General features: G+C 54.5%; 1 protein-coding gene across 13 annotated transcripts in view; it reads left to right on the top strand.

Moving 5' to 3' along the window:
* ATP2B2 (ATPase plasma membrane Ca2+ transporting 2) overlaps positions 1-21,831 on the top strand; it is a 392,052-nt gene that overhangs the window by 191,218 nt on the left and 179,003 nt on the right. For 3 of the 13 annotated variants that reach the window (XM_012471748.2, XM_021675499.2, XM_012471777.2), the window contains exon 1: positions 14,459-14,580. The exons of 9 other annotated variants lie outside the window; for them this stretch is intronic. The gene's annotated coding sequence lies outside the window, so the exon portion shown is untranslated. Of the gene's footprint in view, positions 1-14,458; positions 14,581-21,831 lie in introns of those variants that run through there. One more of the 13 variants, XM_064361989.1, reaches the window with a different exon arrangement.

Genomic DNA, 21,831 nt, shown 5'->3' on the forward strand with positions numbered 1-21,831 from the left:
GAAAAGCTAATTAAATCAGGGTCGGCCATTAATTTTCCGGCTAAGGACAGGCACCCGACACCTCTCTTCAATTCTAGGATCCAGAAACCACAGCTTGGAACTTCCTTTGAGGTTGGGAATCAGGTTTTATCTGTTAGGGCTGATTTTAGGAAGAGCAGCATGTCCCTGTGACCATGGGGGATCAGACTGGGGAACTGAAAACCTAGGCTACAGCCAAATCTGCATGGGAAACGGTATGAAGAGGTGAAGTCAGACATCCCTGCACCCGCCATTAGTCATTGTATGGTGTGAGAAAAACCCTTGCATTCGATCCCAGCCCTGCCACTTGCTAGGCAGGTATCCAGGAGCAGAAGTCTCCACATACAAGGCAGGCAGCATCAGTACTGGCACAGAGTGGGGTGAGTTCTGAGCCAATGTTTGTTGAATGAACAAGTGACCGCCGAGTGCTGGCTCAGGCCACACACACAGTAAACACCCAAACAATATTTGTTCTCTTGTCCCTCTTGGAATCTTCTTCTGGAACTATAACATTCATGGGATGAGGTGGCTTAAGTTCCTAAACCCTTTATATGAAAACATGCATTGGAAGTTTTCTTCCTTTGAGATTCAAGGGTGAGAGAAGTCAGAGATGGGGTACGGGCAGGGGACACAGGAACTGAGTTCTCCACTCCTACAACCCCAGCACCTCTCACATACCATCAGATGCCAGCCTGCTCTGCCATGTCCTCAGCCTCAGCATCCCTCTCCGTAAAGCCGGGCACATTGGCAGGAGTCCCAGCTGTGACTTCTCCCTTTCTTTCTCTGCTCCCTCGTTAGCCGAGTCCTCAATAACTCCTTGAAAGTCCCGGACATTGCACATTGCACCTTCATTATTCACTCCCGCCTTGACCACTTTATTGCAGATGGTGATCGATGTGCTTAACTAATTCAAGGGTCCCCCCCTCCGCCAAAGGCAGGAAACAAATAGGGCAAATCCACAGTATGGCTGAGGACCACTCTGTGTGTCAAGTTCAGCACAGTGCCTGGAGTACAGATTCTGGAGTCTGGTTTGAATCCCAGCTAGTTGTGTGACCTTGGGCAAGCTGCCTAACTTTTCTGTTCCTCAGTTTCCTCCTCTGCAATATGGGCATGACAATAACAGTATGTCCCTCATGGGGTCATTGTAAGAATTAAATGCGCTCGTCATGTGCCAAGTGTTCAGACAGGGCCCAGTGCATAGTTGGTGTTCCATGAACATCAGTCATTACTCATGATCTTGGAACAAGGATCTCAGTTTATCCTCACCATAGCCCAGCCTGGCCAGAGAGGACGATGGCTCCCACTTTACAGATGAGGTCCAGGAAGGGGAAGCCACTTCCCCATGGCCACACAGAACAAAATCCCTGGCCTACACCTGTCCCCAACAGAAGGAAGACTGACAGCACCTGCCAGTGAAAGCCGGGCCCGGGCAGAGCAGGGGTAGCAAAAGGAGCTTCCAAAGAAGGGCCAGGCCTCCCTCAGAGGCGTGAGCGGAGTCGGGAGGTGGCTATAAATATGCGAGGCGAGGGGCTCTGTAACTAGGCCAGGAATGTGTGTTAGTCATTGAGGTCAGTGCGGCCGCAGTGGCGCTTGGCTGGGAGAAAGCGGATCAGGAGTGGGCTCAGGTGAAGCCGGAGAGCTGAGTCCGAGGAGTGGGTTTTGCTGGGGCAAGAGTGGCACTCTAAGGTCAGGGGCATGCTGGAACCCCCAGACCTTTGTCATGGGACAAGGGCAGATTCCCATGAGTGCCTCCCCTACCCCTTCTAACCTCCGAGGAATCCTTCTGCAGCCCAGATCAGATCAAACCTCCAAGCTGCCTAAACCCACCCTCGGGCCAAGACCACAGGCCTGGTTCCCAAAGGCAGACACAAGTCCCCATTTTGGAGGGGGGCAAGCACATCCTCTCTAGCTTAATACCTGTGCACTTACTTTGATGTGTTAGGAGAAAAATATAACTGGCAAAGCAAATCCATGATATTGTGGCTATGAATGCTTAAGATAACACTAAGTAGAGGGATATATATGTTTCTAAAAGGGAGGTGATTTCAGGACAGATGCAAAGTATATGCTAGAACTTGCAGACTGGCAAACATCATTACTGGGGCTTGAGGATTTCTGGTCCACAGGCTAAATGTGAATCTTTCTGCTGTGAGGGATCAAGCCCTCCCCAGCCTTCTGAGATTCCCCACCCCAACCCCAGCCTACCTTCATTCTTGCCATGCCTGCTACCTGGAATGCCTTGCTGACCAGGTGAAATGAGCTCCTCACTGGAACCCGCGCAGGCTGCCCAGTCCCCTGTCCCTCCACTGCCATTTCCCACACTGTGTGAGGCCATCCTATCTGCAGCCATCGCTCCCTCAGCAACGGGGAGAGCAAGCTCTGTGTCTGTCTTCCTACCTGCTGTGCCCAGCACGGTGCCTAGAGCCAAGCACAGGCCCGGGATGTGACACCCAGTGGAGCTGTCACTGCCTAGTGCGAGAGACTGTGCACGTGCAAACTCACATCTCTGGGCGCGGTCACCTCCCCACGCATCAGATGGGGATGACACGCTTCCTTTCCCAGTGGGGTTGCACGGACTCTGTGAGTTTACTCCACCTCAAGGCTTTCTTAGCCCAGTGCCTGGCACGGGCTCAGCACTCCATAACTAGTGGCTGAGCAGTAGCATCATCAACGCTATTGTCGTTATCAAGGGCCAATGGATATTCGTTAAATGAGTCCATAGTGGTGCAGGCTGGAGGAGGGCGTGGAGAAAGGGGCATGTGTGCATTTAGGCTGGAGAGAAAATTCTCAGTGGCTATTTTCCCCACCCCTCTCATTTTGAATATGGGGAAAACGTGGCCCAAGCCACACCCCTAGGACCAGGACCCAGAACTTCTGCCCTTCAGTCTATAGTGCTCCACCACCACCTCCCTCCCCAGGCTTGGGGAAGGGGAAGGGGTGGGGTGGCCAAGGCCAGGATGCACCTGCCCAGTGAGACACTTGCAGGCTCCCTGCCCCCAGCCTTCCTCAGCTCCTCGGTGTAGACCCAGGTGACCTGATTGGGAGTTCCAGGGCTGTAGCCTGCACTGAGCTGGCAGGAGAGTTCTCACTTCACCGACGCCGTGAATCAAAAGGCTCATTCTTTGTAGACTCCTCGGATAGGTAGAAGCAGACTTGACCTTTGTCGTTTGTTATTTTTAGCAGAGCAGGCAAGGAATGATAAAAACCTGTACAGGAGCTGGCTATAAATAGCACGCCTGTGGCTTTTTTAAGAAAAACACACACACACACATCTGAAAATCGTAGATCTAAACAAGCATTGCCCTTCAAAGTAGAATAACAGCATTAGCATGACACTTTACAATCAGCAAGCCCATTTAAGCTGTCACTTCAGCTCACCGCACAATTCCACGGGGTGGACACTTCCATCGTCTCCATTTTGCAGATGAGGAAACAAGGAATGAAGTCAGCCAGGAAGGCTGTGGGCACGGCACCTGACACATGGCGAGAGCCCTGTAAATATCACTTTCCTTATCACTGAGTCTCCAAGAAATTGAGTAACTTGTCCAGTGCCAAGCCAGGAGAAGGAAGAGAAGCAGGACAGATGCCAGGGCCACCTATCTCTAAGTCCATGAGTCCCCCAGCTGCTAGCAGGCCTTTCAGAGCTGAAGGAAGAAGAGTTAGACCTGGGAAGGTCAGAGGAGTGGCACTGGATGTTATGGGGACACCGGGGTGAGAACTGGAAGGAGAGGGTAGTATCTGAGATGCTGTCAGCTGAGCGGAGGGGGCTGGGGAAGTGCCTTTGGGGCCAGCAGCAAGAAAGGAAAAAGGAGGAGAGGAAGACAGAAGGTCGCTGGCCAACGGTTTTTTAGGACAGTGCCATGCCAGGGTCACCTCATCAGGCACTGCCCTCCTTTGGGCAGAGTGGGAAATGTCAGTAGGCTCTGTAGTGAGAGGGCTAAGAGCAGGTTATCAACTCTGGGATGGGAGCCGACAGAGACCCCAGGGGCTGGGGCCAGGGCAGCCCGCAGCAGGGAAGAACAGGTTGAGGGCAACCAGACTGGAAAGGGGTCCTGAAACTTGAAAGGTAATGAACTCCAGGTAACCACGTTGAGGGCCTGCCCACGGCTCCGTGGTGTGCTGGGAAATGTTTAACAACCAGCTCTCAGGGAGGTGGATGTCCTGCTCTCCAGTGCTTGCCAATTTCTGTGGTGTCAATGCTCCCGCCTTGGCAGATTGTAAGCTGCCAACATATCACTGACATGCACAATAGGCTCTCACAAGGCAGTATGAGCAACTCAGAACAAGACCTTCTCCATAAAGTGCCACACAAGATGGAGATACTTATGTCCTGCTTGTTTCAAGGGAAAAGAGAAGGGGTTTGTGGGTAGTTCTTAAGCTACAATTCGTCGTGCATGTAACATCATCACAGGCAAACTATTTTACAGGGAGTATCTCAGTGAATTCTCAGGACACAACTTCAAAGTAAATATCATCACCATGTTACTGATGAAGAAACCAGGCTCAGAAGGGTGAAGTGACCCGCCCAGTGAATGGTGGAGCCCAGACTTAATCCCAGGCCTATGGGAATTCAGAGCCTGTGCCCCAGACACATACCTGGCCTCTAGCCAGGGTAGTTCTGGGACCTCAGTTGGGGCTGGGTTTTCAGACAGAGGCTGACGAGTGGGTTCCTCTGCAGGGCTGGCAGCTGAGAACTCCCAGTAAGTCACAGGAGAGACAGTTACCACACTTGGGGGAGGTCCTGAGAGGTTTGAGACACCCCCCACGGGGGGAAAGCAGAGCAGGAAATGACCCTCTTAATACTGAAGAAATGAAGTAATGGTATCTTCACATCCCTCTCATTTTGTTTGAAATCCAAGACCAGATTGTCTATGAATTAAGTGTGGTCACCTTTGCAGAATAGAGATGAAAAGGCAAGCTAGACATTCCCAAGCACCCACTGTGTGCCATGTACATACGTGTTACTCATTTATGCTTCCCAGCACTCTCACAATTGCAGGTGTTATTAGTCCCGTTTCACAGATGGATTAATAGAAACCGAGGTTCACATTGGCCAAGTGACTAGCACAAGGCCACCCAATAGTAAGCGGCAGAGCTGGGCTTCAATCCCACATCTCTTTGATGCCCAAGCCCCTGCTCTATGCTCTGTGTCCCCCAGAAAGAAATAGCACCTTCTATCTGAGAATCTACTTACAGAGATCCTTCCACACCCTTCTTGTATTTGGTAATTCCTAACCAGCCCCTGAGGAGGTCGGGAAGGCTGGGGGCATAAGGTCAGCACTCCCCCATCCACAGCAGCTCTCTTGCCCACTAACTCTGTGCTCTTCCCACCCCCTGGGGGACCGCCTGCTGGGGTACGTGCAGTGAGAGAGGTAGCTCAGCCTTCCAGGGAGTCTCATCCACAGAGGGCTTGCAGAGTGGCCGCTAGGCTGGGGCTGTCCCCGCTACTGGTGGCAGGCCTCCTTGGAGAGCCTACCCTTTTTGGAGCCATGTCTGATGAAGATGGGCCCTGAGCAAGGGAGCCCCACATAAGGGGGATTCCTTATGGGGCTAACGGGCAGCCCTGGAGCGAGCACTTGCCTCCAAGCCCTGGCCTGGCCGCAGTGTGCTCAGGGCAGGTGGTGGCCCTCTCTGGGCCTCAGGCTCCCTATCTGTGAAATGGAAAGCTAGAACTGGAGGGAAGAATGCAGCGGCACCCCCACCGGCCCTGATGGGCCACAAGTCCACAGAAACCAGCCCAAAGGCACATCCCAAAGGGAATTCCCGGGAGTTTTCTGGGTCCAGCATCTCTGGGGAGTATGTGGGAGGTATGACACCCTTGTGGGTCTAGGGAACCCATCAAGGCTCCGTCAACATCACCATCTCCCGAGGGTGGCCAGTTCCTGTCTGTCCTCCTCCTTCAGGCTTGGCTCTGACCCTCTATCCCACCTCTTCCCTGCTCCCCTCGGCCACTCACTGGACACCCTGGCAGGACCCAAGTGTTCCCCAGACCTATCACAGGGTAGGGAAGAATAGGCAGGGACTAAGGAGCCAGCTGTCTGAGTTCAAATCCAAACCGCACTTACCAGCTGGACATCTTTGGCCAAGTCACCTGCCATCTCTGTGCCTCCATTTTACCTCCTGTAAAATGAGGGTGATTATCAAAGCCACCTTAAAAGGTCTTTGGGAAGAACTGAATGAGTCAACACATGAAAAGTTCTAAGAACAAACAGAACCCGGCCTATAATATCATGTCCCCATCTCAGGGCCATTTGTCATTTCTGGGCATATCCCCTTTTCCATCTCTGCAGCCCTCTCACCCAGCTGCCCTGGGGAGTGGGGGATAAACCAGGTTCTGTCAAGTGGGGCTACCATTAAGGTCAGCCTAGGGATCTTCCCACCCCCTGGAGGGAACACCGGATTGAGAATCCTGAGCCTACAGCTCTCATTTCAATTGCCCATGACCCCGGCCTCAGTCTCCCCGTGTGCCAGGGTGCCCCCTCAGCCCCCTGCACATCCGGGACTCCGTGAATGTCTGCTGACCATTCTTCTCCCAGCTGTGGCTCTGTTCAAGCAGGCCCCCTTTCCTCCTTGCTGATATGTCCTGGACTCAGAGTCTACCCCAGATCACAGCATGTTGAGTGGATGATAGGAACTGTGGAAGGCGGGACGGGATTGTGCCGCCCTGCTGCACTGCAGATGCTGTTACACAGCAGGGCCCTCACTGAGGGCTTCGTGTTCACCATCGGCTTCTATCCCGAAAACGCTTTCCACCTGCCCCCCTTCCCAGGGTGAGCGGTCCACAGGGGCCCCCACTGCCTCTCCTGTCCCTTGGCCACGCTCTCCCCCAGCCATCCGAGCCTCCTTTTAATTCACTGATAATTACTAGGTTCTTTCCAGTCTCAGGGCCTTTGCACAAGCCACACCCTTTGCCAGGGACACTGCCCCTCCTCTTACCTAGTGAACTCCCACTCCAGCCTGCAGCTCCCAGCTCAGTCATCGCCCCCTCGAGGAAACCCTCTGTGACGCTTCCTGCTCTCGCCAGAGACACCAGGGGCTCCTGCTGAACATGCTCTCACCTCTCTGTAAATACACATTGGTTTGTGTGATCATTTTCATTTCACAGCTGTCTCTGAACCCTCTTGAGAACAGATACCATGGGTGTTTCTGCTCACCACTGCATTCTGAGTGCCTAGCACAGAACCTGGGAAAGAGGTGTTCCATGGGTATTTCTGGAATAAATAAGCCGATGGAGAATCAGGAAGCATATGGCATTGTGGCCATTTTACAGATGAGAAGCCTGAGGCCAGAGAAGTTGAGGGATTTGCCCAAAGTCACACAGCCCATCACAGTGGAGCAGGGATATGGACAAGGGCCACCAGACTCCAGTTCCCAAACTCTTTGTACCACTTCAGAATTGCCACCTGTGGGTGCAACGGAGGACTGGGAGGCAGATGAGAACTTCGAGTCCCAGAGGGTGGGGCTCCAGTGACAGGGAAGAGCTGTGGTTGCTCTGAGAACGCTGGCTGCCTGGAAACCTCACAGGGAGTGAGCCCACAACCCCTCTGCTCCTCTGCAAGCTTTCCAGGAAAGATCTGAGCTCTCCTTCTGACTCCAGCTATGTCATCCTAGGTTTGTTACCTCCACTCTCTAAATCTCCTTTTCTTCATCAATAAAATAGGGGTGATACCCTCCACATAGCAAGACTTTTGGGGGCAGAAGGCGGCTTGGGGTGTGTGTGCGTGTGTGTGTGTGTGTGTGTGTGTGCGCGCGCGCACGCGCGCTTCAGCACCCAAGAACACACTCAGCAGAGGCAGCTGATGTGGCCCCTGTGGCCTCTGAGCCATTCAGTCTGGACATGAAGGCCCCTGGGATGACCACATTTCGTTCCGTAACTTCTTACTGGTTATATTCCCAGCGGTGTTGGCCACCCAGTGAGTCAGCAGTTAGGCCTGCTAGCTCACAGCATTCTCAATCGTCACCCCTCTGCTCTAGGAATCCTCTTTCCCTGCTGGGTCTCTTCAGCAGGAAGACAACGGAGAGATCACAGGCTTCAGGGAAGACGATGCCATGTCTGGGTCGTCAATCCTGTGCCACAGAGCTATGCACCCTTGAATAAGCCACATACCCTCTCTGGGCTCATTTTCTCACCTCTAGGTTGAAGATTGATAAAGTCAAATTCTGCTGGAGTAGTAGCCTGGCACACAGTAGGTCCTCAGCAAATAACAGGTTCCCTTTCCTCTTCCGACATTCTTGGATTCATCATCCCCACCTGCTCTCTTTCCTCCTTTCTTCTCCTCTTCTTTCTTCAGGGAAGCAGCCTTTCAGCAAGAGTTAAAACACACATGCCTCAACGTTAACTAGGGACCCCAGTACAGGGCCTCACACTCAGTGAGAGCTGCATAAATATTTGTCGCCTGAATGATCCAAAGAAATGAATTACTAATGGTGGAATGTCAGGTTGTAGGTAGCTGGGAGGGGCCATTTGGAGATAGGGGCTCTCCTTTCTGGGTGTTCAACTCACCTTGAGTCTAGCCCTAGGCTCAAGCACCCTGGTCCCAGTTGGGACATCTCTGGACAGTTGGATCTTAGTGGAGCTGGGGTCTCCCTTTACCCTTCCCAAGCTGGGCATGGGGAGGGAGCCCCATTCATTGACAGCTCAGGAAATAGCAACTCCTAAACGAGGACCTCTAAATGAGTCCAAAGAATCTTTCCAGAGCCACAAAGAGATGCAACACCATCCAAACCTACTAGCAGAATTGCTTTTTCATTCAACAAACCTGCACCCATCCGTTCAATCAATATTATTTGGGACTCTTTTCCCAGTGCTGGGGATACCTCAGGCAAATGAGATCCAGTTTTCTATCCCCAGGGAGTACCCCAGCCAGATGGACAAAAAAGATGCATATAAAAAGGTCAATTGCAACAAACTCTTCTTGGGGCAGGGGAAAAGGGGGATGGAGGGAAAATCAAGGAAGGTTTCATGGAGGAGGGGCTGCTGGAGCTGAGTCTTGAAGGATGAGTAGGAGTTCTCCAGGCAGAGAAGTCTGAGTGTAATGGGAGGAGTCTGGAGTAGTTATTTGGGCCTCGTGAGCCACAGTGAGGAGTTCGGATTTGATGCTGAGAGCACAAAGGAGCCAAAGAAGGGTTTGGAGGAATGTAGACAGCTCCCCAAGGCTGCATGGGGGTCAGGAAATGGCCAGGGGATGGCAGGGGAGGAGTGGGGAGGACAAGGTGAGGAGGCAGGATAGATGGCTGGGAGTGGGCAGCGTGTGTGTGTGAGTGGGCATTACCGAGGAGGCATTAGCTCTGAGGGGCAGTGTGGATGAGATCGTGGGCTCAGGCCTGGGAAAGGCAGCCTGCCCCAGAGTCCTCTGAGAGTAGCTCCTGCTTCCCCAGGCTCTGTGTTCCCCCAGGAGGAAAGGCACCAGATGCCTCAGTTTCCACAGGCTCCTTCTGCACTAACACTGTGAGCTCATGCCCCTGACCTTGGCCTCTGGCCTTGCAGAGGGCAGGCAGGGTCACCCATCACCCCTCACCTGCCCGGCACACGTGGGAGCCTGGGGTGGGCCCTCTTGGGGTGCAGGTTTTCTGAGTTGTGTGGCCAGGAAGGTATACCAACCACTTTGGGAAACCTACGTCCTGAGTGGTTCCTGGACCCAGGTTCACCCCACCTCCCACAGGATTCCTGGGCTTGCCCCAGGGCCTCCTACAGTTCCTGTTTCAAGTTCCAATTCCCCTACCTCACTCTGTGACCTTGGGCTACAGTGTTTTACCTGTACCTCAGTTTCCTCATCTGTAAAATGGGAATAAAAATAGGATTCACTTCCCAGGGTTTTGTGAGGAATACACAATAAGGTGTGTGCACAGAATGCCTGGCACATAGTAGGATGTCAGTGTGAATGGTGGCTGTGCAGAATTCACCAGAAGCCAGACCTCCAAACTCCTCCCTGAGGGAGCAAAGGCCAGTGGGAGGAGGAGAGAATTGGGGTCCTGTGTTCAAATCTCAGCAGACTAGAGACTGGCCCAGCCCCAGCCCGGCAGATACCCCAGCGCCGCAGATGATATCTGAGAACCCTTATCTACCAGCCAGAGGAGTTGGAAGGCACCTACTCTCCGCCAGCATTTTCCCTGAGGCCTGCTGGAGAATCTCACCTTCTGTTTCTCCCTCTAATAACAGCTGCCATTCCCCTTTAACTTAAGACCCCGCCAAATAGGTATTATCATCCCCATTTTGCAGATGAAAACACTGGGACTCAGGTTGCGTCATTTGCCCAAGGTCACACAGCCGGTGAGTGAGGGAGCAGGAGTTGGACCCAGGTCTGTGTGGTCATAAGGCCTCCACTCAAGATCTGGTTGGCTGAGGGAGTTTCGGACATTGGTGGGAGTGGGGAGTGGGTGTGGAGCCTCAGTGTGACTGGAGAGATTTGGGGCAAGCCAGACCATGTGGTCCCCTGGATCCACAGTCCATGGCCCCTCAAGGTCTGGGGCTAGAGATCCTGAGTTGTGTGCTTCAAATTTGGGTAACTTTAGGCAGGCGCAGAGAGAAGGCCTAGGGTTTGAGTGGGACCCTCAATCTTGCTTTGGTCCTCACCGGCTCTGTAACTTTTAAGTAAGCCCCTGTGGTCTCCAGGTCTCAAATTTCTTTTCTGTAAAATGGAAAGAAGCCCAGACTCTTTGAGGGTGACCTGTGGGGGTGAGAGAAGACAGGAGTGTGAGAACCTTTGGAAATACCTTCTCATCCCCCAAGGAACCCAACCGACAGCTCTTTGTGACACCAGCGACCTGAGAGCTGCCCCAGGACCCCTACCCAAGTGTCTGCAGACTCCAAGCCAGACAAGGCAAGGACAGGGGTGGCCCTCATCCATGCTTCCCAGAAAGAGGAGCGACAACAGAGAGCTTACATCTCATGGCGAGGACACAGCTAGCCTCTAATGACATTCAGTCCTCCCCACTCAGACTTGCCTGGACTTACCTCCTCTATTGCCCTTATGCAGAAAGCCTCCAGCAGGCTGCACCAAGCTCCATACCCCTATTCCTAGACAGACTGACCCTCTTCACTCACCCTGTGTCCCAGCCCCAGGACCCCTCCCCAAGGGAGAAAAACATAGTCTGGCCAACTAAACATGGCATAAAACTCAGATTGGCTGGCTCTCCCCTCCCTCCTCCTCCCCTATTTCTCATACCTTTCCCTGACCCTGACCCTCAGTCGGTGCCCACCATAAGCCAAATCATGCTGGAGGCAGAAGCTATCAGTAATCCTCCCAGCTGGCGCCCTACCTCTTTCCCCCTCTTCCCTGTGGCTGACCCTGACCTGTCGTTTCCAATCTTCCTGGAGTTGCAACACTAGTGCCATTGTTTGCCCAATTTCACAACACCTCTGCTTGTCCAATACCCCCTGCCCCCCAACACATCCTGGAAGGACACGCCAGATGACCCAGGTGTGTCTGCTGCAGGAAGGGAAGGCACAGGGGATGGGGCAGGGCAGGGGACAGATGTCTGTAGCCAGATTCCACCCTCAAGAACGACCTTAGGCAGGCCTAATCTTTTTCTTGAGGCTTCAGTTTGCTGAGCTATAAAATGGGAGAATTAGATAGGCGTTCTCGAGGGTCCAGCAAGCAGACTCGTTCAAGCCTCTGTTGCACCATCTACCACATGTTGGGACCTGAGACCTGGGATTCTGGAGACATGTCTGATGCGGTCACAGCCAATGAGGGAGATAGACACGTAGGCAATCACAATACAGCGTGGTAGAGCTAGAACAGAGGCATGAATCAATTCAGTTGGTGGAATCAGGAAGGACTGTCCAGGAGGCAGAATTTGAGTTGGACTTTGAAGGATGAGTAGGAGTTTGTGGGGCTAGAAGTGGGGTATACCCACGAGGAAAAACCTTCAAATGATGCTGTTCAGTATTTGCACTGGCTCAGGAGATGGGGACATCCAGTCACTGGGGGGCAGATGCAGGCACTAAAGGACACACGACCCGGAATGCCAAGGAGGTAGGAGCTTGGCCAGGTGCCAGTTCTAATCTTAGGTTCTGAAAACCAAAATCCACAACTGTCTGAGAGTTTGGCTGCTAGCGTACGTCAGTGAGGGCCCAGCCCACCCCGGACAGGGACCAGTGGGCAGGCAAGACTCAGGACTGAGGAGCAGGTGAGCATCAGGGCTCTCAGTGAGCCCACACTCATGATGGCCTTTGCATGCAGGGAGCCTTGGACTTGGAGTCCACAGGCCTCTGTCACAAGTTTGGTCAACCCCTTACTGGGTGTGCCACCTTGCCCTGGCCACTACATCCCTCTGAACTACACAGAGCTTCCCCGGCTGTACCTTGGGTGCTCGCAGCAGCCACCCCAGAGGTAGTTGGGAGGATCAAATGATTTACTGTTTTGCAGGTGGCCTTTACAAACTGTAAAGTGTGCTGGACACAGAAGGCAGTGTGATTGTTGAAATGCGTGGCTCATAACAGGCTGCTCCCAGGCCTGTTTTGTAACCAGGGAAAGTGGTTTACCACCAAAGATGTTGAATAATGGTGGGATTCCTGGCACAGACATGTTGGCTGGTGACAGATGGGAGGTGCAATGGGCCTTTCCCCCTCTGCCCATCTTTGCCCTGGTCCCTGGGGCGGAGCTGATTAGGGACTGCTGACATAGAAGCCCACCCAGAAGGGTGGCCAATGGAATCCCCCCAACTATATCCCTAAGAGGGGTAGAGTTCCCCATCTGCACCCCCAAGATGGAACAGAGATGAGGCTGCTTTGGAAGCTCCTAATCTTGGGCTGTTGGTGTGGGGGCAAGAGCCTCCCTGAGGGGTGTCCTGGGCTGCTCTGCAGGAGCCCCAGCAGGGAGCCATGCCTGGCATCTGAGTCACACCCCTGCCCCAGTGGAGGCCAGGACCTTGAATGACCACCCAGCTCTTGGCATCTGTAGCTTCTCAGTATCCTCCCTGCGTTGAGGCCACCCTGTGGGCCAAGGGGCAGGTGGATACCCTTCGATGGGGCTGGGGGGTGAGGAGCAAGGAGGTCTCAGCATGGCCTACTGGTGGGAGCCCCTACTGGTGGGTACAGCTTTCCTTCCCTCGGCCCCTCTGCACGGCCAGGTTCTGATTTTGGTGCAGTGCAGACTTTCAGCTTAACGAGACAAATTGATATTCTGTGCCAGCCCAGGGATGGAGCGGCAGCTCGGGACGCTCGGGCGGGCAGCTCAGAGGTGGGCAGGAGGTGGGGGCAGGGGAAGGAGGCACCTTCTGCCTGGAACTGCCTCCCAGGGCTGCCTCCAGACCTGCCCCTGCCCGCCTGTGCCCCTCCACCCTGACAGGTTCCCTGAGACACTGGTCTTGAAGGTCCTTTCACCTTCAATGACCTCCCTCCATGCAGGCCACCCCTCCTAGAGGGGGCAGGGCAATGAAGGCAGAGGCTTCAGAATTCTAGGAAGCCCCTTGCCCCCTGTGACCTCCTAACCTTGCTCTTAGGGCTCTCCTCCCACCCATCTGGAGTTAAAGGAGCAGCATGTCTGCCAGAGATGAGGCAGGAAGAGGTGAGCAGCTGGCTGGGGGCTTCTAACCCTACAGACACCTCACCAGGCGTACCTAGGTTCCCCTGGAAGTGTTCAGCCCTCCAATACAGCCAGCCTGCAACTCATCATAGATGGCCTGAAGATTAGGTGGGTGTACAGAGAGGCAGACACCCCTGCTGGTGGGCGCCTGGCAGAGAAATGGCCCCTTGAGGCAGGCCATTCTGCCAGACCAGCCCCCACCCCTCCAGCCCCGGGCAGATGGGGTCACACACAGGCAGGGCAGGTCACAGGGGCAGCGCTTCGGGGCAGCCGAGAGCTGCTGCGGGCTCTGCTCCACTGGCCCTGCAACCACAGATGTGTTTAGATTGTGTTGAGTCCACTTCTACACCGTTGTGACCTTTGCCCCTTTGCCCCCCAGGTCTGGGGGTGTCCTGGCTACAAAGAGGGGGGCCAGAGCCCCTGACCAACCAAATAAGTCCCCCAGAGAGCAAGGGACGGCTTGGGGCCATTGGAGCAAAATCCTTCCGGCTCCGCTCCCGTTCCCCCCACCGCCACTCTCAGGACCCCTTCCCTCCGGCTCAGCCCAGCCCTACCCTCTCTGTGCCCTTGACATTCCCCTCCTGCTTCGGGGGAGCGGGCATATTCCTGGGACTCTGCCAGCTTCGGTTCCTCATGATCCCACGGGAGGAATTAAAACCGCAAACAACACCGTGGTGGTTCGGTCCACACACCCCCCGCCCCCCACTCTCCTCCCCCGTGCGTGCCCCCTCCAGAACCGGCCCTCCCTGCGTCCGTCCCTTCCTCGTCCTCCCGCCCCCCTCCCCCAGCCTCCGGCAGCGGCAGGGGCGGCCTCTGCCTCCCCCGAGATTGCATTTTGCCGGCGAGATGCTCTCCTAGAACCGGCGCCGGCGCCTCCGCCCCCCGCCCCCCACCCGCTCGGGCAGGATGGTACAGTCTGCAGAGGGGCCCGGGCACGCTGGCTGGGCTCAGCCGCGGCACCAGCTGCCGCACCGCGATTACGGGGCTGCCCGCCGGGAAACCGTGCAGGATTGGTGGTGATTTTCATAGCCAAGTAAGTACCGGCATCCCCCAGCATGAGAAAATAAAAAATAAAAAGCGCCCCACTCCACTCTCCCCTTCCTCCCTCACCCATTTTATTTTGTTTCATTTCATTTGATTTTTCTCAGTGCTGATGGTGGTGGCGGTGGCAGCGTGGAGGGGGGGTGGGAGCAGGACTTGTTTATCTGGTAGCAGCCGAGGCTGCATTGGGAGCCGCCGCTGAGGGAGACACTAGTGTGAGGGTCCGCGTGTTGGGGGTGACGGCTGGATGCTGGGGACTAGGACAGGGGCCTCGGACAAGCAGATGCCCGGGGTCTCAGGTAGATTCCGGCAGCCTCTGGACTGCAAATGCCCCCTAAGGATGTTATGCAAGGGCCAGCAAGCTGGTGGCGGGGGACAAGGTTCTCTTCTCTCTGAGCCGGTCCCAGGGAGACCAAGAGGACTGGAGAGTACCCCCTGCCCACCCTGGTCAGAGTCCCAGGCAAGAGGCAGGGGGAGGCCCCCGTGAAGGGTCCCTTTGGTGGGGTGGGCAGCTGTGTGCCGGTACCCATTGGGTCAGGCCAGCCAGGTCATGTGGTGGCAGGGACGTGTCCCTGGGTCCCCTCCGTGGCCAGGAAGGTGGCAGGAACGGGTGGCCAGGCCATTTTGCAGCAGTCATGCTGGGTGGTGGAGTCGGCACTCTCTGCCCAGAAGCCCACTTCCTAGGCCAGCCTCAGTGGTCTCCAGCTGAGGGTTAGGGCACCTGGGGCTCCTCCCTGCCCCCTGCAGGGTCAGGATCGGAAAATGCAGCAGGGGACCTCAGGACTCCCTGAGGGTGGGTTGCTGCCGGCAGCCACCCCTTTCTAGCCGAGTAACCATTCCTCACCACAGCTGTCCTCTGCTCACCCAGGTTGGGGATAGGGAGTGCCTCTGGACTGGCCTGCCCCAATCAGGCAAGGGCCCTGGGGGTCTTGGGGCCCCCATGCAGCTGCCCAGCCTGGCTCGACCTTCAGAAGGGTAAGTGAGCAGGCAAGCCCGACTGGCTGGCAGAGGGTCTTGGTGCGACACTGCATGCCCTGAGCCCAGCGCGGAAGGGGCTCCCTCCTCTCCTGCATTGCTCTCTGAATCGCTGGGAGGAGGCAGAGCTGACGTTTGGGGTATTTCCAGGAGCAGCGGGCGCCATCCGGAGAAATTCTTCTTTGACGTGTGCAGTAGGAGGGGGCTTGGAGCGCAGGCCTCGGGGGCCTCCGCCTGTTAACTTCGTTGAAGGAGCAGTGGCAAAGAAGGGGCTGCAGCTCTGGGGGAGTCCTGTGGGGGTTTGGGGGTCCAGGAAAGGTGCTGATGGCCACCATTATTTAGTCACCTTCACACCTTAGTCCCATTCACATCAGGGCAGATTCATGCCCACAGATTCACACATATTCACGGATACAAATATAGCACCCATAGTAGTGCGTCATATATGTCCAGATCATATACACACATATGGAATGGCCATGCGCACACCCCAGCACCTGTAAAGACAGCCACGTTCCTGAACACCACATGCCCACGTGCAAAACACAGCACACACGCTAATGCAGTGCACACACACACACCTGTGCATGTAGCGTGCCCACACATGCGTGTATCACTAACACAGGCATGCAGTAGGCTGCACACCATGCCTACAGCAGCCACAAATGCATTGGCAGGCACACAGCATGCTGGAATGTGCCCACAGGTGAATGTCAGTTGCATACTTAAGAATACGGCCACGGGCACACAGATGCAGCACCTCTGCGGATGCTGTGTGCACACACCTGCCCCCTCAGCTTCCAGGAGCCAAGGTGGCTCTGTGGGTGCTAGGGAAAACTTGCCCCTTAAGGGACTTCCGATGAGGACAGAGGGATACTGGATCCCAAGTGGCAGCCACAGCCTCTCACAGGCGTAGGGGGAGGGCCAGCCCATATTCCCAGAGCGCTGTGATTAGACTCAGCAAGGCCATCTTGGGTTATTGATGTTCTTCAGAGAAGGCCGCCCAAAGTTGGAAAGGAGACAGAGGTGGCCAGGGGCACAGCTGCTGCCCGTGGTCCAGACCGCCAGGAGCCCAGACTGGCCCCACCAGCCCTCTCCCTAGCACTGGGAAACTGACCCACTGCCGTGGAGTCTCTGAGAGCTGGGGCCTGGGACACCTTCAGCAGACTCCGAAGTCCACTCCAGACTGAAGGTCAGAGAAGCTGCTGTGGCTTATGTTGTATGCAGAGCCTGAAATGCTGGTGCCCTCCTCTGCCTTCCCCCAGCTCAGCCGCAGGTATGGGTCAGGGGACCTGGGTAAATAATAGTAACCCAGCTAGCATTCACGCAACTAACTGCTTTGCACATATCACCTCAGTGAGAACGCCCACAGCCCTATTATCCCCACGTCCCAGATGAGGATGCTGCACCTAGAGAGGTAAAGTCACTCACCCAAGGTCCCACAGCTGGACTGTGGCAGAGGGAGGTAGAAGTCAGGCCACCAGGTGCCCACCTACCCTCTTTGACCCTTTGGTATGAGGCCAGTTCCAACTGGGATACCGAAATTTCGGGAACCTACAGCTCAAAAACTTAGAATTTTTTAGCAAGACTCAGAGAAAGTGTGAAGAGGATCTCCTATGGATGATGGCAGAGGAGCCTTCCCCAGGCAGGCATGGCCCTGACCTAGGCAGCTGGACCAGACCGCTCTACCATCCTATGGACTGCTCTGCCATCCACCTCCATCCTCCAACACCCTATGGAGTTGATGATGCCTAGAAAGCCAAAGCAGACATATGCCTTCTGAGGTCCCTAGCTGGGTCCGTTTATAAAAAGGAAACTGAGGCCCAGCCAGGTGCAGGGACTTGTCCAAGGTCATACTGTATTCTCTGGAGAGCTGGGCTGCTTGCAAGTGCTCTCAGGCTCCAGGCAAGAAGCAGCAGGGGCCTCTGTGGACCCTTGGTTTTCACCAGGTGTTCGACTCTAGGTCAAAAGGATGAGAGTCCTGGGCCCAGCCCCACTTCTGACCAGCTGTGTGACCTTGGCCAAGTCACTTTATCTCTCTGTCCTCAATCTTTTCATCTGTGGCCTGGCAGGCCTATCTCTGCCCTGTGTTATCCCACAGCTGCCTCAGAGCCCTGTACACTGTAGAGGGCTGTGCACAAAGGTGTGAATTGGCATCAGGACAAGGAGCCAAAGCAGGTGAGCACCTTGCTGCTGCAATTGATGAACTCTAAGATCAGAAAGGGAAAAAAGGAAAGAAATCTCTAGTTTGCATACTGGAGGTCAGAAAAGCTGCCTGTGGCTTCTGCTGTGTGCAGAGTCTGGAACACCGGCCACTCCCCATGCTGTCCCACTGCCCTCTGCTTTTCCCCTGCCCAGCCACAGGTATGGGTCAGGAAACCCATTAACGCATTAATTAACCCAAAGATCACCTGATGGTGGCAGATTCCTGGGCCCCACCTTGATGAATCGGGAGGTCCCAGGGGCTGGGTTTCCACAGGTACCCCTGGGTTTCCAGTGGGCTTGGTGGAGCACATAGGCTCTCAGAGCTGGGGGTGACCTGGATACCATGCTGTTCCCCCTGTGCCTGTCACATCTGGGGAAACTGGGGTCTCCAGGCTAGTGAGTGACTGAGTGAGACTGAAACTCATGTCCTCTGCCCACCAGTCCCCTACCAACCCCTAGCCCCTGGCTTCACCCTGCACAGCTAAATCAGGCCCTCCTAAGGACTGGTGAACCCTCAAACTCAAAATAAGGCGGTCTTCTCAGCAGGCAGCTGGGATCCATGCTCCAACGGGACTCACCAGGACTTAAGTTCAAGTCCTGGTGATGCCTCTCCCAGTCATATGGCCTTGGAGCAAATGGCTCCTTCTCCCTAAACTTCAGTCTTACAGACTTAAAGCAGGGCTGTTGGGAAGATCTCATATCACATGTATGAAGTGATTCACACACAGTAGGTGCCAGGTCAGGGCTGGGGGCCCTGGGAGACCCTGAGGTGCAGGACACGACTCCTCTCAGCCCCTGTCAGCCCCCAGGTTGCTACCACTGGGCTGTCTGGTGCCTCCTGCATATATTGCCACTCCTGCCTAGAATATGGGCACCCCAGCCTCCCCGTCCCTTTCCAAGGGCAGAAGCTTGAACCTGCAGAGATTCATTTCTCTCTCCCAGTGGGAGCCTCAAATGAGGACATATTTAGGGAGAAAGTCCCCTGGACATAGACAATTGTTATCTGGCCTTAACCCTCATTAAGAGTTAGTAGTAGATTGAGAAGATGGTGAGGCTCTGGTGTTCAAAGCAATGGGTTGCAGCCACAGTTTCCCCATCTGTAAAATGGAATAGTAATAGTATCCACTTCTCAGGCTAATGTGAGGGGCACATGGGAGAAGCTATGGACATGAAGTGCTGAGTTCGGGGTGTGAACCCTATTTGTGGTGCAGTGAATGGAAGCGATTGAGACTGAGAATTCATCTGGATTGAGAATCAGGGTGTGAGTTCGAGACCTACGTCTGCCTCTTAGGAGCTGAGTGCCCTTGAGTTAGTCTCTTTGCCTCTTCAAGCTTTGATTTTTTGATCTGTAAAACAGGAGTATGTTACCCAGGCTGCCCACTTCAGAGGCCTGCTGTATAACTACAGTAAAGAATGGGTGAGGCTGGGCACAGTAGCTCACACCTGTAACCCCAGCACTTTAGAAGATGCAAGTGGGAGGATCTCTTGAGGCCAGGAGTTTATCAGCCTGGGCAACATAGCAAGACCCTATCTCTACAAAAAATTAAAAAATTAGCAGGGCATGGTGGCATACTCCTGTTGTCCCGGTTACGCAAGAGGCTGAGGTGGGAGGATTGCTTGAGTCTGGTAGTTTGAGGCTGCAGTGAGCCGTGATTGTGGCACTGCTCCAGTCTGAGTGACAGCAAGACCCTTTCTCAACAAAAAAAAATCTTTTAAAAAATGGGCTATGCTATGATCTCCTGGGACCTCCTGCCAGGCAGCGTGGCTTGGGCTTCACTCTGGTCTTCACTGGAAAGCCTGCAATGGAGATGGCAGGAGGTGGGGATAAGGGAGAGGGATGGTAAAAAGCCTTAGAAGCATCATTCATAGTCCAGGAAATCTCTGCAGGGTCAGAGAGTTCCAGAGACGTAGCCAGGGCCCAAGGCTGGCAGGACCAGCGGGGCAAGGTGATCAGGCCTGAGGAGGGGCTACCGCTCAGTTCCTAAAGCAACAGAGGTCCCTGGGTGTGGGGGAGAGTGCATTGGTCTGAGGGTCAGGAGAGCTAGGTTCCAGGCTGGCTCATCACTGGTGGGTGACCTTGGAAAAGTTGTGTCATCCCACTGGTCCCAAGCTCTCGTCTTGTGAGAGGGGTCAGTGATCCTGCCCTTCAGTGTCCTTGGTGAGGGTAGCTTCTCCTGCCCACTGCCCCTTGGGGTGAAGGGTCAGAGACACTGTGAGTCTCAAGAAGTAGCGAGGAGAGCAACCACAGGGACAGCCGCTGCGTTTGTTTTCTGCCATAACAAATGACCACAGGCTAGGTGGCTTCAAATAGCAGACGTATATTGTCTCCCACTTCTGGAGGCCAGAAGTCTAGAGTCAGGGGTCCGCAAGGCTGGCTGTTCCTGGAGGGGCTGAGGAAGAGTCTGTCCCTTGTCTCCCTAGTGTGGGCGGTCTCCCTAGCTTGCTCGTCCTCGGCTTGAGGCTGCATCACACCCATCTCTGCTTCCGTCTTCGCCTCACCTCCTTCTCGTGCGTCTCCCAGAGTCCTCTCCTCTGCTTCTAAGGAGATTGGTCATTGGATTTTAGGGCCCAACCAAAACCCAAGATGATTCCATCTCAAGATCCTTAGCGTTTCCAAACAAGGTCACATTCTGAGTTTCCAGGTGGGCATGAACTTTGGATGGGACACCCTTCTACCCACTGCAGTCACTAAGATTTATGAAGTGTTTATTGCTTGTAAGACCTGCGCACAGTTTCATCTCTTTCCCACCATCACCCGTTTTACAGATTACAGAAACCAAGTCCCAGGGACATTAAGAATGTGCCCAAGTCAGGCCAGGTGTGGTAGCTCACCCTTGTAATCCCAGCACTTTGGGAGGCCAAGATGGGTGGATTGCCTGAGGTCAGGAGTTCGAGACCAGCCTGACCAACATGGCAAAACCTTGTTTCTACTAAAAAAAAAAAAAAAAAATTAGCCAGGTGTGGTGGCACATGCTTGTAATCCCAGCTACTCAGGAGGCTGAGGTAGGAGAATCGCTTGAACCCAGGAGGAGGAGGTTGCAGTGAGCCAAGATAGCACCATTGCTCTCTAGCCTGGGTGACAGAGCAAGACTCTGCCTCAAAAAAAAAAAAGTGCCCAAGTCACACAGCAAGTGAGGGGCAGAACCGGGATTTGAACCCAAGTCTCTGGTGCTCCTTCGCCTTTCCACCTTTTTGGAGCTGGCTGGAGGATGCCCAGAGACCCCTTGGGGCCCATAGCTGGGAACCTGTGGGGCAGGAACTCCAGCCAGCCCTATGAAGACCCCAGGTCTGCAGGGGGCTCCTGGGCCCCAGAGAGGCTGGAGACAGGCAGTGGAGCTTAAAAGTATGAAGGGGCCCGGCCATGGCCCCAGGGGACCAACTTGTGGCAGAGGGTCGAGAGCCACAGTTCCTTATCTCTGCCACTGACTCTGTGAATGTCACTGTGCTCTCCCGGAGAATAGGGGCAGCAGCACCGACTCTGTGGGGTACTTGCCAAGTACCGACATGTTCATCATAATAGTACTAATCGCTAAAATGTGTCCTCGAGCACTTTACAAATGCTTTTTTTTTCATGTAATACGTGGGAGGGGAATTGCTTATTCAGTCGTGTGCATGCAGTTGTGTGTGGTTGAATCAGTGACTTCGCCTCAGTTTGCTCCTCTGTAAACCGAGGGTTAGCTGAGCACCCATCTTCCCAGTTGTCGTGTGAGGCAAACGGAATCCAAGTACAGTGCCTGGCCTGGGTGTGGTCCAGGTAGGGGCTCAGAGGATGTTTTCTTGCCTGTAAGACGGGTAGTGGTAGTATTGTGATGACGCTATTATTTGTTGCGTGAGGATTTGGTGAAGTAATGCGAAGGAAGCACTTGGCTCAGGGCCTGGCCAGAAATTGATGGAAAGTGGCCTCCTTTGTGGCATCAGAGAGACTTGAGAATAAATCCTAAGGCCAGTGTTTACTACTGTGTGACCTTGGGACGGCAGCTTTGCTTCTCTGAGCTGGGCATCCTGACATGTAAAGTGGAGTGGAAAAAACCTTCCTGACAAGACTGTGCCATGATGGCACAGG

This window comes from Aotus nancymaae, unplaced genomic scaffold (assembly GCF_030222135.1).
Source record: "Aotus nancymaae isolate 86718 unplaced genomic scaffold, 86718_ANA_hifiasm-v0.15.2.pri h1tg000046l, whole genome shotgun sequence".
Classification (NCBI taxonomy): domain Eukaryota; kingdom Metazoa; phylum Chordata; class Mammalia; order Primates; family Aotidae; genus Aotus; species Aotus nancymaae.